Raw genomic sequence first — 452 nt, forward strand, 5'->3', positions numbered from 1 at the left:
GGGCGTTTAGCTCAAATGGTAGAGCGTTTGCTTAGCATGCAAGAGGTAGTGGGATCGATGCCCACAACGTCCATTTACTCCTTAAAACAACATTGTTACAATATCTCAAAGCAGCACTTTCATTGACACAGTGGCACAGATTAAAATTAATTTGTTTGTAGGGAGGGCGTTTAGCTCAAATGGTAGAGCGTTTGCTTAGCATGCAAGAGGTAGTGGGATCGATGCCCACAACTTCCATTTTAGTGGGATCGATGCCCACAACTTCCATTTTAGTGGGATCGATGCCCACAACGCCCATTTTACTCCTTAAAACATTGTTACAAGATATCAAAGCAGCACTTTCATTGACACAGTGGCACAGATTAAAATTAATTCGTTTGTAGGGCGTTTAGCTCAAATGGTAGAGCGCTTGCTTTGCATGCAAGAGGTAGTGGGATTGATGCCCACAACGT

General features: G+C 43.4%; 1 non-coding gene across 1 annotated transcript; it reads left to right on the plus strand.

Moving 5' to 3' along the window:
• On the plus strand, positions 1-73 carry Trnaa-agc (transfer RNA alanine (anticodon AGC)). Its single transcript has one exon. It is a non-coding gene; the product is annotated as a tRNA-Ala (tRNA).
• The last annotated feature ends 379 nt before the right edge of the window (positions 74-452 follow it).

This window comes from Condylostylus longicornis, unplaced genomic scaffold (genome assembly GCF_029603195.1).
Source record: "Condylostylus longicornis isolate FDR11 unplaced genomic scaffold, ASM2960319v2 ptg000307l, whole genome shotgun sequence".
NCBI classification, from domain to species: Eukaryota; Metazoa; Arthropoda; class Insecta; order Diptera; family Dolichopodidae; genus Condylostylus; species Condylostylus longicornis.